The sequence below is a fragment of the Somniosus microcephalus genome, chromosome 3, assembly GCF_052327205.1.
Source record: "Somniosus microcephalus isolate GS21.2 chromosome 3, FLI_Smic_1.0, whole genome shotgun sequence".
Lineage (NCBI taxonomy): Eukaryota > Metazoa > Chordata > Chondrichthyes > Squaliformes > Somniosidae > Somniosus > Somniosus microcephalus.
The window spans coordinates 96499751-96515805 of NC_140989.1; positions in this window are offsets into that span (position 1 = coordinate 96499751).

Here is a 16055-nt window from a genome sequence, read left to right on the forward strand (position 1 = left end):
ACTTGTTTAGAGTGGATGGGTATTCCACTCCAAATGAGGCTCTACATATTCTGGCAGTGTTGGAGGGGAACCGGCATACGTGGATGCCAGTCTAATTCCCAGGATTTCTGTTGCACTTCCAAAGGTCTCCCACTTGGAGTAAGTTGGAAAGGCTTGCACAAATTCGGGACCATAATATATTTTTTTAAATGATTGGAATATCCAGAATTATTTAAATGAAAGGTATAATCTGTTGGAATGTTTTCAGTTCAAAGCACAGAAAAATGGTGCCACAATACCTTCCACTAAATATCTCAATTTTACTTAGTTATTTTTAGTTTCCAGGAGATCAATATTAAATCTGCTGGAAAAAGGTTTTTCCCATAAAGTAGACAAGCATAGCTCCAGAATACCCATCTAATCTTACATCCTACATTGTACTACCTTGGTGTGTTAATTCCATGATTCCAACTGCTTAGAAGCCATTATCCTGCACATAATGGGGGTAATTTTAACTTTGTGCGATAATGTAAAACAATATTAGTGAATCAGCAGCCTGTTTAACATCTCGCCCTATTTTTATTTCTATTTACATCAATAATTCACTATCACACATTTTACACCATTGCACAAAGTCAAAATGACTCCCAAAATTTGAGAACTCCACCTGCATTTATCATTACCCTCAATCCTGTTCCTAGCCAGATATTCATCCACCAATATTTTTTTTAAAGGTGGAAATCACATAGAATTGACAGGGTTAGTTAGGAGTCCAGTACTTTGTGGGGTAATTTTTTTTCCATATCTCAAGTTTTGCTTGCAGCTTATTAATCTGAACATGTGCCCATAGTTGTGTCCTCAAAAGTTCAAATTAAATAACTTGCTTGCATTACATCATCCATTTCTCTTACTATTTTAAAGATACAGACCATCATGTGTCTCAATCTTCTTTTCTCAAATGTAAAAACAAGTTCAACTGTAAATCCTGAAATTAGGTGTAAATTCTTTGAATTTTCTACTTCAATTATCTTTTGAGGGTAGGATCTCAACACTTCCCATATTGACCTTACCAGTGATCTGTGGAAGATTAGAAATATTCTTAAGATACATCTCTGTACATGGATAGCAATGTTGATAACAGCTCAACATTGACCCGATAATTTTGGTGAATAGTCAGAAATCGTACCCAAATCCTTTTTATTCTCCACGGCTGTTAAAGGGTGTACCTTCATTAAATATGTATGTTTGATGTTTCCTGTTCAAATGCGCATTAACCCTACATTGATCTACATTAAAATTCATTCACCATTCCTTAGCCCATCCACCAAATTAATCTACAGTATATCCCTTCGAATGCTGTCAATCTCGCGAATATATCAATTGGTTACCTGGCTTGATGTTACTGGCAAATTTTACTCTTTTGCATATTTATAGTGTGAACAGGGGACCAGAACAGATCCCTGTGGAACTCTACTAGCCACTGACCCTTGTTTCCATTTATCATCACTTCCTGCTTACTAAGCTAATTTTCACTAAAGTTAGTTAGTTTGCCTTAATTCCATGAGCATTAATTGTCTTTTGAGTCCACTTCATCAGTAAGTTTAGTTGCATCTTAAAAAAAAATTCCAACAGATTTGTGAGACATGACCTGTTGCTGCTAAATCCATGTCAACTATTCTTTCCGGTGCTGGAAAGTGCTCCTGTACCAAGAGGAGCTCTGGCAATGGATTTAAAGTTATCCATTTCTCCTCATCGAAGATCGTCACCCTGGCTGGGTAAAGGAGATTGTATTTTCAACATCACCCTGCAGCTATTGTTTCATATGGTTGGCCATCTAATTCACATAGACAGATCAAAAACAAAATCTGGGGATAGAGAGGAAGAAAAAGGCTTTTTGCCAGAGGTGAACTGATATTTTTGGAGTGGTTTATTTAAGCATCCATAAGGGAGAGACATTTCAAAAGAACCACATAGCCTGTCTGAAAGACACAGTCTGGGCCCCAAGTTTCTGTGGACCATGATCAAACCTGGTCTGTATGAGGACCTGGCTCCCTGACCTTTCATTTTCTCTGACACAAGAACATCCACATATCTGCAACTGCCAACTGTGACACATAAATATATGTGGCTCAGCTCAGCACTGATGATGCTGCATTGTAGACATACAACTCTATCAGAGTATAGCAGTAACTCATCCTCTATCCATTGATAGTTGACTTATGTACCCTACATACATAAGCTTGTGCTTGTGTCATTTACTTGGATAGCATGCTTTTTAACTTTCATGAATTCATGCTACAATTCTAAATTCTGATTATTTGCAAGAATCTGAAAATATTATAATAACAAGTTGGTAATGAAATGCTGCGTGTTGTTTGATACAATTAACCAGCAAGGACTGCTCTGACAGTGAACACTCTGCATGTTGTAACAAATTAAAGCAAGCAGAATGTTAAAAGCGCGGTGAAAGACAGACAGTGCTTTAGTAAAAATGTGCAATACACCGAGAGATAAGTAGTATAGCTTAACCCGTCTAGAATGTCTAAGTCTAGAGGGATTCACAATGTCCATTTTGTTCACGCATTGACTAGAGTGAAATGTAACCAGAACTATATCATAGAATCATAGCATGCACAGCACAGGAGGCCATTCGGCCCATTATGCCTGTTCGGGCTCTTTGAAAGAGCAGTCGTGTTTAGTCCCACATCCCTGCTTTTTGTCCGTAACCCTGTAAGTTCCTCATCCTCAAGTATCTGTCCAACTCCCTTTTAAAATTATTTATGGAATCAGCTTCCACCACCATTTCAGGTAGAGCGTTCCAGCCCCCAACAACTCTGAGTGAAAAGAATTCTCCTCATCTCCCCTCTAGAACTTTTGCCAATGATTTTGAATCTAGTTATTGACCCACTCACCTGAGAGAACAATTTTTCTCTCTCTACTCTATCAAAACCTCTCATCATCTTGAAAACCTCTATTAGGTCACCTCTTAATCTTATCTGTTCCAAAGAGAATAGTCCTAACTTTTCCAACCTCTCCTCATAACTGAAGTCCCTCATCCCTGGTAACATCCTGGTAAACCTCCTCTGTACCCTTTCTAAGGCCTTTACACCTTTCCTCAAGTGTGGTGCCCTGAATTCTCCACAATACTCCAGCTGAAGCCTAAGCATTGATTTATAAAGTTCTAGCAATGATCTCTTTGCTTTTATATTCTATTCCTCTATTTATAAACCCAAGTAACCCATATGCTTTTTTAACCACCTTATCAATTAGACTTTTCAAAATCGTGCCATTTATAGTATACTGTCTTTCCATATTAGTCCTCCCAAAGTGCATCATTTCACACTTCTCTGCATTGAACTCCATCTGCTGAGCTTCTGCCCATTTCCCCATCCTGTCTATGTCATCCTGAAGCCTATAACTATCCTCATCATGATCTACTACTTTGCCAAGTTTTCTATCATCTGCAAATGTTATAATGCTGCTCCCTACACCCGAGTCTAGGTCGTTTATAAAAATTGCAAAGAGTAATTGACCTTTTCTTCTTTCAGCAACCTAGGATGCATTCCATCTGGACTAGGTGACTTACCAACTTTCAGTGATGCTAATCTTTTTAGTATAAATAACAGATGCTTATAACCAGTTAGACAGCCTTCTGCAATGATCTTCAAAGTAATATTTAAGCTAATTTGAATGTAGCAAAGTCAGATTTTATTTGTAACAAATAAAAAGGGGGGAACGATTTCCAAAAGGAACAGCTAAATGTTCCATCACATAAGAACATAAGAAGTAGGAGCAGGAGTAGGCCATACGGCCCCTCGGGCCTGCTCCGCCATTCAATAGGATCATGGCTGATCCGAACCTAGACTCACGTCCACTTCCCTGCCCGCTCCCCGTAACCCCTAATTCCCTTATCAGCTAGGAAACTGTCTATCTCCGTTTTAAATTTATTTAATGTTGCAGCTTCCACTAGTGTAGCCCCATCAAAATTTGGCCATCATCTGCATTTTTTCCATGCCCTGTTATGAGATGAAAACATGCATGTGAAATGAAAGAAAAGTACAAAATAATTCTGTTATGTTGCAGGCCTAAGTCAAATAATAGATGTTTACAATAATGGACTAATTCAATAATCATTTTCAAATTGGTATTAGCATTCTGTAATCTCTCTAGGCATGAGATAATTTGGTTTAATGGTTGGTTAATTAGAAATTCAGTGATAGCTACTTGGAAAGCGACGGTGCAGCTTCAATATTAACACAGACAGTGAATTTGCTTCCTGTTAAATAATACATAACTATAGCCTTGTTTAAAATAAGTGACAGGCAGGCAACTAGAAACTAGAGCCCAAATTTTACCCTGAAATGGGAGAGCAGCTTGTGGGGGCTGGGGCGGGAGGGCAGCGCCCATGATGGAGCCAGGGTGAGGCCTGCGCCCTTTTAACTTCCGGGCCTTGGGTGGGAGGAGATGAGAGAGAAACTGCAAAATAACAGGGAATTGGAGGTAAGTGGGCACGAAGCTGGGGCAAGGTCAGGCCAGGGCAGATGATGGCTTTGGCAGCTGTATGGAGAGTCAAAGGGGGCAAAATTCGGCTCCTTTTCGCCTGTTGTTAGCGCCTCTGGGGGCGCTAACAGGGCACAAAGAGCTTATCGCCCGGGGGTCAATAATAGCGCCTCCTGAGAAATTCGGCTGGGCGTTGCTGAGGCGCTAGCCGTTAGCGCCATGCCCCGCTGGTAGCACCCCGGGCTGCAGTGCCGCCGGTGATGACATCATCGGCGAGTGACACGGCCCCTTAGCACCCCACCACGACCCCTTACTGCCCCGCGGTAGAAATTCAGCTGCGTCCCCGCGAGGCTGGCGCTTACATCGCCCGCAGCAGCCTCGCAGGTCACGAACCGGTCCGACCTCCGCTCGCGAGGCAGTATTTAAAGGGGAGGTACGGCTGCGACGCGCGCCGCCATTTTCTTCTTTTGAGGTTGGCCCTTCATGGTGGCCCTTGGCGTGGTCCGTGGCCGGTATCGTGAGGCCTCGACACCACACCGCCCTGGTGGCCTAGTGTGGGCCATCGGAGGCCCTGCAGAGCTCGCAGCATTCCTCCCCTTTAACGGAAGGGGAGGGGTGGTGAAACGCATCAGCACTACGTGGAGCGGCCGTGTAGCGCTCTGGCGTTCACGCGCTTTGCGCCCTCGACACCACCCTGAGAGGAAGTGAAGCGCCCGAGATAGCACTCCACTTCCTCTCCGGGCGGTATGCTGAATTTAGCGGCCACGGCGGTACCAATAATGAAGTATTTTTAAATCATACAAGGACTGAGCATTGCATTATTATCCCCTATGTGCCTATTCCATCAAGAAAAAAAATCTAATTAATGCTGATTTATTTTTAATCACATTTCTTCATCTCTAAATGCTTAACCCATTTTAACAACTGCATACATGGGGCTTAACCATTTCATAGTATGCAGGGTGTTTTAATATTAAAACCATGGCTTATGAATCATCAAATATCCCCGATAACCTTTCCTCCACATTTCAACCAGTTTACACATTATTTGACTCAGTGGGGTAGATTTTGATGTGGGCCCATTTTCGGGCCCAGCCTCGACTAGTGGCGCTTGAAGCAAGAGGCCCGAGGATTGATGGAAATTAGTCCTGAGCCTCAGCAGCATACTGGGTGTGAGCTGCCAGGGCTGGCTGCATATCCATCGCCCGAGCGAAGACATCAATGTCGGGCCATCTGCCTTACTGGCAGTGGCCCTCAAGTAAGTCCCAGGTGAGGGCATCAGAGTGGGCAACAGGTGGGGTGTGGGGTGATCACATTTCCTGTGGCATCGGAGGAGCACTCCAGCTCTTCCTGGCTCCACAGGATGTAACTTTTAACTGGAGCTGGCAGCTGTGGGGGCCGCTGAAGGTTCCTGAGCAGATTCAGATCAGATTCAGATTCAGATTCAGATTAGATTTATTTGCCATATGTAACAAGTACAATGGAATGCTTGTTCCCCGTAGGGACGCGTCAGCTATACATACAGCGCCGCGTTCAGAGTCAATACAATGGCTTCCCGTGGCAGTGGGAGCACGATGTCCCTCAGCCGCTCCGTCCTCCTCTCGACGCCTGCTCCGCTCATCGCCAACTAAATTCTCGCTGGGGTCCTTCAACAGGCATTAGGCCCCTAATTTACATATTTAAGGGGCCTGACACCTGTTTCAAATACAGCTATAGCAGTGGGACCAACACCTGCAGAGATTGGGCAGTAACATTGGCGCAGGCAGTCCCACTGCTAAACTGGTGTGCTTTGTGCCCATTTTATGGGCATAAAACTGACACAATGGGCTGGATTTTACCAGCCCTGAGGAGGCAGGTCTGGAGGCGGGACTGCTGGGAAAAATCCCAAAAAATGGGAGCGGGTCCCAAACCCGCTCCCAAACCGCCTCCAATCAATCTTCCCGGGAGTTGGGTCCCCAATTTGTGCAGGGACCCGACTCATAGCTACGTGAAGAGGATTATAGCCACTTAACTGCCTGTTAACAGGTAGTTAACAGGCAGTTAAGAGGCTTTTCTCAATTTTTTGACTGCTGCTGCGGGATTCCCGACATCGGGGGACCCTGCCAGGGTAAGTGAGGTGTGCTGTGGGTCTGTTGTTATGTTGGTGTTTGGATGACAGCTGCAGAAGTGGTGTGAAGGATGCAAAGTGACCATGGCTAGTATCAGAGGTAAGGAAATGTTATGAAAGTAATTTTTAATGTGTTTAGATGTTTCTGCGTGACAAGCTGTGACGTGTTTGTGTAGCCTCATCTCATCGGGAGAAGTGACAGATGGCTTCTGCAACCTCAGCTGCAGCTGTCATCTGTTTTACCCTAAGGAGAGAGTAATTGGAGATCCTGGGTGAAAGGGCTCACCTTTGGACAGTGATTATCAGTGTTTGACAGCACCTCAATTCTGTCAAACAAGTGTGGTGCATATGCCTTTAAGAAAACCAGCAGATGAAGTGTCATCAACTGAAGTCATCTGACACTGGCTTTCCCTTAATTGGCCGGCAAGCCTGCAGGGCGGGCTTAACAAGGCTGATCAGGGCAAAATAGCGTCAGTTCGTCAGACGTCGCTGGGGGTGGGACTGGAACCCGAAAACCAGCAGACCCGCCTCGAACTCGGCCTGGAAGGTAAGATTCCGCCCTAGTGTGCCAATTTCTACCCCAGTATGTACATTGGACTGTTCACCGATGACCTAACATCCCAACTATATAGCTTGTCAAAATAAAGATTCTGTAACTATAAAGACCTAGATAGCCGATGTAGCTGATAGGAAAAATGATCATGTCACAACGTCCCAAAACATTTCACAACCTATGAATACTTTTGAAGTGCAGTCATTGTCATTATGTAGACAAATGTAGCATTTAATGTCATAGAATCGTAGAATCATAGAATAGAACAGCACAGAAGGAGACCGGTCAGCCCATCGAGACTGTGCCGACTCTTTCAAAGAGCAATCTAGTTAGTCCCGCCCGCCTGCTCTTTCCTCATAGTCCTGCAATTTAGTTTCTCCTTCAAGTATTTATCCAATTCCCTTTTGAAGGGTCCTATTGAATCTGTATCCACCACCCTATCAGGCAGTGCATTCCAAATCCTAACCACTCGTTGTGTAAAAAAGTTTTTCCTCATTCTGCCTCTGGTTCTTTTGCCAATCACCTTAAATCTGTGCCCTCTCATTATTCACCCTTCTGCCATTGGGAACAGTTTCTCTTTATTTACTCTATCTAAATTCTACATGATTTTCAACACCTCTATCAAATCTCCTCTTAGCCTTCTCTGCTCCAAGGAAAACAACCCCAGTTTCTCTAGCTTATCCACATAACATTAATCCCTCATCCTTGAAACCATTCTAGTAAATCTCTTCTGTACCATTTCAAAGCCTTCACGTCCTTCCTGAAGTGTGGTACAGGAAACTTTCGATTTACCGGCACCTAAATAACCGGAAATCTCGGTTAACCAGCAAAATTCAGGAATAGGTTCAGGTAAATTTTACTTCAAATTCTACTTGCCTTCCTCGATCTGTTGCTGTGCAAGAGTGTGGCTGCAGCTGTTGCTAAGCTACAGAGACGCTTGGAACTTGTGGCCATTGTTCTGAACCTGTTGCTAAGCAACAGGGTTTGTTGCTTTATACGGAGCTCTCAGCTCTCCGTATCTTTTACTATAGCTTTCGGTTATCCGGAATTTTTGATGAACCAGCACCACGTCGGTCCCATCGGTGCCGGATAAAAAAAAGTTTCCTGTATTCAGAATTGGACAGAATACTCCAGCTGGGGCCAAACACATGTTTTATATAGGTTTCACATAACTTCCTGGCTTTTGTACTCTATGGGCTCGAATCTCCAAGCCCCGTGGAGGCGGGTTTGGAGGCGGGAGTGGTGGGAAAATTGCAGAATCAGGGGGCAGGAACCCATCCCGCCCCCAACCTGCCTCCGTGCCAATGTCCCAGGAGGCAGGTATCCGACCTGTGCTGGGAGCCGCCTCCCCGAGGTGGGAAGGTGATTAGTGCCAATTAACTGCCTGTTAACAGGTAGTTAACAAGCAGTTTTTTGCCTAATCCCTATTTTTAGCCCTGAAGTGTGGGCTTCCCGACGGCTCCAAACCAGGCCAAGTTAGCGAGGCGGACCGTCGGTCTGAAGGGGTTGGAGGGGTCGAGATGTCCGTTGTGCAGGTGAGTGATGGGTGCATGTGTGCAGAGGTAAGTATGTGAGGTAAGTCTAAAGTGTTTTAATAAGTTTTACTTACCTTTACTTTCCCCTGCAGGCTTCCTTCCTTCAGTTCTCGGGAGTCCCTCAGTTCATCGGCACAGAAATGAAAATGGCCGCTGAAATGTCAAAATCTGCAGCATTCTGCTTTCTGGCCTGGAGCGATCTCTAACTGAGTCTGAGTAGAAGGACTCAAGTTAGAAGACAGATTGTCAGTGTTTGACAGCTTCACAGAGCTGTCAAACACCGATTTTTCATCTGTCAAAAGCTCTTGACAGATGAAATGTCAATCACTGACGTCACCAGTAACCAGGTATCCCTTAATTGGCCTGCTGAGCCCACTGGGTGGGCTTAACAAGGTCAATCAAGGGAAAATAGCGTGGGTTAGCCACAGGTCGATGGAGGCGGTACTACAACCCAATACGTCCCCATTGATAAAATCCAGCCCTATGTCTCTATTTATAAAGTCCAGGATCCCATAAGCTTTATTAACTGCTTTGTCCTGCCACCTTCGAAGATTTGTGTACAAGCACCCCCAGTTCTCTCTGTTCTTACACCTCCTTTAAAATTGTAGCATTTAGTGTGTATGGTCTCTCCTCATTCTTCCTACCAAATTGTATCACCTCATACTTCTCTGCATTGAATTTCATCTGCCATGTGTCCGCCAATTCCGCCAGCCTGTCTATGTCTTCTTGAAGTCTATTACTATCTTCCTCATTGTTTACTATACTTCCAAATTTCGTGTCACCTGCATATTTTGAAATTGTGTCCTGTACCCCAAGTTCAAGTCTTTTCTGCTTCATCCTACTCTCCAACCCCTTCATCATCCAGGGATCTCTGGCTTTGGTTGCCCTATCTTTCCCCCTTGTAGAAATGTACCTAGGCTGTACCTGAACCATCTCCTCTTTAAAGGCCACTCATTGCTCCATTACATTTATGACTCCAATTTACCTGGGCCAGATCCCACCTCAATTCATTGAAATTAGCCCTCCTCCAGTTAAGTATTTTTATTCTAGGTTGCTCCTTGTCCTTCTCCATAACTAATTTAAACCTTACGATACTATGATCACAATTCCTGAGGTGCACAGCAAGGTCGCACAAACAGTAAATGAGTTCAATGATTGACTAATCTGTTTTCAATGGTGCTTGTTTATGGAGGAATGTTGGCCAGGACACCAGGAGAACGCCCTTCGAATAAAGACAGAATATCTATTACATCCTACTGAGCTGCCAGAATTTGCTGATAGAGTCTTATCCAAGAGATAGTACCTCTGACGATACAACATTCCCTCAGTACTGCAATGACGTGTAAGCCTAGATTATGTGCTCAAGTCCTGATACAGGGTTTAAAATAAAACCTTTTAATCTTAGCCAGAATTGTAACTGTGGCACTAACATTGGTCAGAGCTCTTAGTCTAGGGAGGGGACAAAGTCATCCAGGGTTCCTGATGACTAGATAGTGAGTCCTGCTGGGAAGTATACATATGTGGATGCTAGATGAGGACAGGGTCAGTATTGACTGTAATGTTCTCATGCTCATGAGCCTGCCATCACTTGGCTATTTAGGCTCACATATGAATGAGGTGACTTTGTACTCTGTGATATTAACATGTTAATACAATCAGGTGAAACTGCTTTTCTATTTAACAATGGTGTTAACCGGTTTACTTTAAACATGGTAATGCTTTTGTTAAAATGGCGGGTTTTCATATGAACATATCAATTCATCCTAGTGTCAGCCGTGGCTCAGTGGTAACACTCTTGCTTATGAGTCATGAAGGTTGTGGGTTCAAGTATCACTCCAGAGATTTGAGCACTGAATCTCCACTGCAGTACTGAGGGAGTGCTGCACTGTCAGAGGTGCCATCCTTTGGATGAGACATTAAACCGAGGCACCCTCTGGCCTCTCAAATGGGCATAAAAGAATCAATGGCACTATTTTAAAAGAAGAGCAGGGGAGTTCTTTCTTGCGACCTTGCCAATATTTATCCCTCAACCAACATCACTAAAACCGATTATCTGGTAATTATCATATTGTTGTTTGTGGGATCTTCCTGTGTGAAAATTGGCTACTGTGTTTCCCACATTACAACAGTGACTACACTTCAAACGTCACTGTTGTAATGTGGGACATCTTGAGGTTGTGAAAGGCACTATATAAATGCAAGTTCTTTCTTTCTGCTTCTAATGGTAATATTGCACTGTGCAATTTTACCAAAGCAGCCTGGCCACTTGGATTTGACACTGGACAGCAGGCTGCACCCATCCCAGCATAAAGCCACTGCCTGCAGAAGGGGAGAAGGAATGGAAGACAATTTTGAGGGGAAAAGGATACTGTAACTGTGAAGCACAAATAAATTGAGGATTCAGGAGAGCCTTGTTTAGAATTTTGATGTTTAGCACAGAACAATACAAAAGACACTGAGGCTGGTAAATTGGTCCGATTAAGTACAATGGAATGGACTGGATCAGATTTATTTCTGGACTCCGCAATTCGCATGTGTCATTTCTTTCACAAAAATGTATATGTTCATGCCCTCAACTGCAAAAGGCCATAATAACTTGCACCCAAGTGCTTTAAGACTGTTTTTTTCTCCCTCTGGTGAAATATTATAGTAATTCAGCACAAATTGATTTAAGGTTGAAGTAATAAAGTCATATCAGAAGAGCACTAGTCTTATTTCCTGGAAGCTTTACAATGAACTGGTTATGGCTACCTAACCAGTTCACGGGCGGCACGGTGGCATAGTGGTTAGCACTGTTGCCTCACAGCGCCAGGGACCCGGGTTCAAATCCGGCCTCGGGTGACTGTCTGTGTGGAGTTTGCACATTCTCCCCGTGTTTGCGTGGGTTTCCTCCGGGTGCTCCGGTTTCCTCCCACAGTCCAAAGATGTGCGGGTTAGGTTGATTGGCCATGATAAAAAAAAAAAAAAAAAATTGGCCCTTAGTGTTAGGGGGGATTAAATACGTGGGGTTACGGGGATAGGGCTTGGGTGGGATGGCTGTCGGTGTAGGGACCGGGTGCTAGGGTTTGGATGATCAGCCATGATCTCGTTGAATGGCGGAGCAGGCTCGAAGGGCCGAATGGCCTACTCCTGCTCCTATCTTCTATGTTTCTATGTTTCTAACCATTGGCCTCAAATTGTTTCAATTAATAATTCTCATATTAGGTGCACAGAAATATTACGGTTTTCTGTCTGGTAAACGTTAATTGGAAAAGTGAAGACTTTTGAAAAAATTTAAATAATATAATGGCAGTGATAATATTAATCTATATAGTAAATTAAAGCCGTACATATAGTATGCGCCACAGTTTAAATGTGATCATAGTACAAAATCTGTTATGTATTCTGATTGGTTCTTGAGACATTTGAACTAATCACAAAACATTATACCATCACTCAGGCCAATGATACGATGCTTGGTATTCCTAGAGTTGCTATACATTGACTACACCTCGCAGTATGGAGCATTGAAGTCTGAGGCCTGATCAATGCACATAGCATGCAATAATATGTCCCACATTCACCTGTTACACTTGTTGTGCACTAGGCTCACCGAGGCCCCTGATAAAGGTAAATGAGAGCTAGGCTCTATAATGTGTTCAGAGCAGAGTTCCAGATGCTCAGTGCCCAGGGTAGGCTTCTTCCTTCAAATTGGGTCTTGGTGTTAAAGGTGTATTGTTACTTTTCTCATTTCTGTTAGCTGTTTGTTATTCATTACTTTTGTGTTATACTGCTGTTCTGGGAGAAAAGAAGTTACTGAAAGTGATTGAAACCTTACTGAGAGTTTCTTAAAGCTACATTACATTTGTTATCTGTGCCAGTTTCCCAGGGAATGGTCATTCTCTCCTGCTCTGGCTTGGCGTCCCTCTCTATTTACAGGTTTTGGAGGAGGAGTTGGAAGGTCACAGGAGGCATGCAACACAGATGTGTTTTCACCTCAGGAGAAAAAGTTAGCAGCTGTTCTTACACGATGAGCCAGACACGGAGCGAGACATTCATACATGGACATGTCAGATAAAACCTGTATATGGAAACTGCAGTCTCCAAAGGAGGCCTTCACGGAACTTTTCACACTCCCACAGCCAGACATGCCAACCACTTTAGCAACAGAAATGGTTCCATCTGTCACAGTCAAGGTGACATTAGCCTTAAACCTTTATGTTACAGGGCCATTCCAGGCAACAACAGAAGCCTTACATCAAGATCTCTGAATACAACTGAAAATCTCACCAACTACCTTACGTTGCCTCATAGCAAAAGGACTGTCAGAACTCAGAACATTTTTATACATTACAAATTGTTATGGATCCTAACAGTGTGTGATACAAGTGTTTTGACAGTAGTATTTACGGTGTTTACTATTTGGCAAATTGTATGGAGAGTGTTGCTGCCATTCCCCGCACCTTCCCTAGAAGTACAGCTTTAAGAGATAGCAGCAGCTCTTTCATAACTCTGGTCCTGAAATCCTGCTTCCTGGCCATTCTGTCCTCCAATTACTAAATGCTCTGTGAATGGGGAGAAACACACTTATATTCTGAACTGATCTCGCATTATTACAGCGCAAGGTCAGCTAAGTTCACTGCTGGCACATGCAGTCCCTGAGGAGCAGTTACCATTGCACTAGGACCATGTTATCGGTTCCACCGCTTCTCACAAGCTTCTACCATATCCTCGGCTCACTGTGAGCAATGACATGAGAGGTCTTCTAATATATTTAAATTTTCTTTAATCTCATTTTCTACATTGGGATCTCCCTCTTCTGTCACCTAGAATTAATGCAAAGTCTTACATGTTTCAGGTAATTCTTAACAGTATAAGAACTCCATCTATGCAGTGTTCTCATTTTAATGGGGATTTTACAGGATCCGAGCACTAAATATGATGAAGGAAAAATTGTATACCTATGGGATTCATTTAATCATTGTGATTAAAGTGATTATGGCCTAGTTTTTTCTGAAAAAAACATCACATAATTAAAATTACCAAAGCAGTAAATGGAAAAGACATAATTACTCAAATTTTATCAATAAATTGTAAATGTCTGATTACAATAGTATCTTTTATGAAACTATGGCATAATAATAAAATTTACATTAGTTCATAAATAGTCAAATATTCAATTTGTTTTGCAAATTTAGCATATCAAAATTTTATGGGCTGCATATGAGCTGCCATCAGCCATACTTTTTCAATGTAATTTTTTTTGTCAAGCAGATACTAACCTTTATAGTGGATGTGTTATTTCTCAATAATTTTTCTCCACATCATTTAAGACCTTGGCACTGGTAAACTCTGAACTCAATGCACAAGAGTACATGGAAGACACAGCCAGGCAAGAAAGATGTTTCCTTATGAACATTGATCTTTGACCATGTGTTGCCACTGGGAAGCATAACTGAGTCATAATTTATTCTTTATTAAAGTCACTGAGTGGGTCATAATATTCCATTTTAAAATGCATTTTAACATGCTAACTAAATGGGAAACTCAGAATAAAAGTATCAACATTTAAGTGCAATATCTGTTATGCCTGTAGATGGTGCAGATAGTTTTTTAAAAATGATAAATGTGACGGAACGTTATTTACTAAAAAAAGCAGCTGCATATAAAGTCAAGAGTGAATACCAAAAAAGCAAGTTGATTCTGTATGCAGCAACAGGTTCTGGCCACTGGGTGTCACGCTAGAGCTCTTGAAGTTTGTTTCAGCCATGTTGGTATTAGGTAAATAAAGCAGGCAAGTGTTAAAGTTTGAAAGTAAAATTAGTTTTGTAGTTTTTCTTTAGCCTCTGTCATCTCCCCAGGGCTGCCCTCCCTCTTTGTGATCTTCGACTTTGCCTTCCCCCACTTTCTGAACAGCCCTCCATCCCACAGGCCTCTGAGCTATCAGAAGTCCAATTACCCAGCGGTGGAAGCATCCCTTGGCTTTACCCACACACCCTCCCCCCATGCCCATTGTTGAGTCTGTGTGTCCCAGTTATGCTTATTATAAATCACTGGACACAGACAACAAGAATAACTTTAACAGGTCTTTACTATTCGGAGGTCAGGGCTGAACTGCCCAGCAGATCACTACACAACGTTTATATACCGGTGTGGTCACCACCGGTATTACAGTATACAGCAGCCAAGAGAAAGTAGTACATCTCTTAAGGTAGTTCTCTTAAGGTGGAACAGGTTACATACACCACAATCCTCCCTTTTTAGCTTAACAGTGTATATCCCCATTTAACATAACATAATAACATATATATATATATATATATACAACTTCATGCAAAACAGTTCAAAGATTCAGTCTCTGAGGAGGCCTCCTGATCCGAGTTGGATAACGCCTTTCATGGGTCTCTGATTCTCGTTGCTGGGGTGACTCATCTAGTTGATCTCTTATGGATTGGACATCATCATCAGGTACATTCACTTCTGAGGTCGATGCTTCAGGTTCACTAACTTCTTCCACAGTTGTCTCTGCCGTAACCATGGGTTCGACCCTTGTTCTCGATTCTACCAGTTGGTCAGCATGACGTCGTATTATATTTTCACCCATATCTACCGTGTACATCAGGGGTCCTTGTCTGGCCCGAATTGTTCCAGATTGCCATTTCTCATTTTTATAGTCCCGGGCTAACACTGGTTGTCCTATTTCGAAACTCCGAGTGGTCTTGTTATTTATATGCTGGATCTGTTTGTTTTCGACTTCCCTCCGCACATTTGGTTTTAACAAGTCCAACCTGGACCGCAACCTCCTGTTATAGAACATCATGGCAGGACTTTGGTTTGTCACTGCATGAGTGGCGTTTCGATATGCCAGTAGGAAATTGTCCACCTTGTGTTGTAGTGGAATCTGATCTTTGCTCATGGCCTTTATTGCTTTTTTGAACGTTTGTACAAATCTCTCGGCCAACCCGTTTGTAGCCGAATGATATGGGGCAGAGGTATAATGTTTCACCCCATTCTTCTTCATGAATTTCTGGAATTCTTCTGACACGAACTGCGGTCCGTTGTCTGAACATATTTGTTCTGGCAATCCATTTCTTGCAAATATCGTTCTTAGCACCGCGATCGTCTTTTCCGAGGTAGTGGTAGTCATCTTAATCACTTCTGGCCATTTAGAATGTGCGTCCACCGCAATTAAAAGCATGGAGTCCATGAATGGACCAGCAAAGTCAATATGTACACGTTGCCATGGGGTTGAAGACCATTCCCATGGATGCAGCGGTGCAATCGGAGGTGCATTTTGAACTTTTTGGCACCGTGAGCAGCTTTTCGTCAGATCCTCTATCTGTTGGTCGATACCCGGCCACCACACATAAGCCCTAGCAAGGCTTTTCATCTTGACTCCCCC